Raw genomic sequence first — 1,811 nt, 5'->3', positions numbered from 1 at the left:
GATCTCCATGGTTTTTATTTGCGATTACGAGTCTGATTCCGACGTGGAGATCCTCCCCGGACCTCCACCGTGTTTCCAGAAACTGCCCCCTTCGTCTTATGCATTGGTGGAGGTTCTTGAACCGTTGAATGCAGTTCCTCCACCCTCCTCTGGAGGTGGAGGTGGGGGGTTTTTCTGGAATGATGTCGATGCCTTTCTGGCCTCATTGCGCGCCAAATATGGGCTTAGCAGTTCTGATTCTGAGTCTGAGTCTGAATCTGATGATTCTTGTGATGGCAGGTTCATGACGATGAGGACTTATAAGTCAAAAGCATCGCAACTTTCTGTCCCAGCGGAGATGTCCGGGGAAGATTCCCGATACTGGTGGGTGGACAGGGAAGTGCTTGGGACGCCTAGTACCTTCCCTTATGGGAGTTCTCTTAGCCTGCCCGTGGGCAAAGAATCGTTTCACGGTTTCGAGGCTGTTGCTCCCCGGAAGGTGGAGAGGGTTTGTTATGATTTTGCTTAGGAGAGGAAGGATAAGTATACCTTTTTTTTGTATGAGGCGTATGTCCGACGCCTGGGGCTTCGTCTCCCATTGGAGGAATGGGAGATTCAAGTTTTGGCGCACCTGCAGCTTGCACCGAGCCAATTGACCCCAAACTCGTGGGGGTTTATTAAGGCGTTTGAAATCATGTGCCGGGCGGCAGGTTTCCCTTGCACTCTGAAATTGTTTTTTTGGATGTTTCGGGTCGGACATCGGACGAATTCTGACGAAGAGAAGGAGGGGCGCCATGGGTGGACGAGTCTGATCTCTCGGCCAAGACGGGGGTTGTTGACGCCATTCTCTTCAAACGAGAAGAGATGGAAGGGTGGCTACTTCAAAATCAGCGTTCGGCGGGCGTGGAACGACTGGTGCCTCAGCAAGTCGGGCGAGCCGAGGTTCCCTTTTGCTTGGAACGGGGAAATCCATCAGCGCCCTGCCAAAGGCTTTTTGGTGGAAGTTGGAGAGTTAAACCCCGAGGAGGCGAGAGCTGCTGAAACCATATCCTTCTGGATTGACGAGGGGGGAATTCTTCCCTGCTCGGCGATCCGCGACGGGGGGGCTGCCTTGGCTGACCTCGCTGGTGGGTGGACTGGGTTTACCTTGTGTTCTTTGTTTGCTTATATTTGCCTATTCTGTTTACTGACATCTTGCTTCCTTTCGCGCAGTTGCCTTAAAGACAAAAATGAGTGAGAAGCTTAGGAAAAGTCTTCTCTTGAAGAGGGCTGGTGGCGCTGCCTTAGCCAAGATGGATGCTGCTTCCTCTAAGCGTCAAAAGACGTCATCTTTGGGCCCTTGTCCCACTGAGGGGTCTTCTCAGCAGGAGGTTACGCCGCCTTCTTCAGAGAGTGGAGGGCCGCCCCCGACTGAGGTGGAAAAAGAGCTGGCCCAGGAGGCTCCTGAAATGCCAGCAGTTGCATCACCTGAAGCAGTTCCTGCTGCCGAAACTGTCGGGGTCCCTCCGCCAGCATCAATTGGGGATGAAGTTGGCTCTTCGGTGCCTCCATCGTCTGACCAACCAACTGGGGAAGTGGGCGGCTGTTCATCCGAGCCGACCAGGAAGAGGGGAGTTAGGGGGGCTCAGGATCGTATCTCCCAGGTCCACGTCCCCCGGGCTATTGAACAGGCCCTCCTGAATGCTGGTGCTAAGGAGGCCTTTGACAAGGTGCCTTTGTCCGTCTTACTGCAGAATGCCAAAGGGAGTGCTGTTTTTATTGCCTCTATCCAGAAGTATCTGGAGGTGGACGGGGTCCTGGAGGCGCGATCCTGAGCCCCCCTAACTCCCCTC

Source organism: Lupinus angustifolius, chromosome LG19, assembly GCF_001865875.1.
Source record: "Lupinus angustifolius cultivar Tanjil chromosome LG19, LupAngTanjil_v1.0, whole genome shotgun sequence".
Lineage (NCBI taxonomy): Eukaryota > Viridiplantae > Streptophyta > Magnoliopsida > Fabales > Fabaceae > Lupinus > Lupinus angustifolius.
This window is presented reverse-complemented; position numbering follows the sequence as displayed.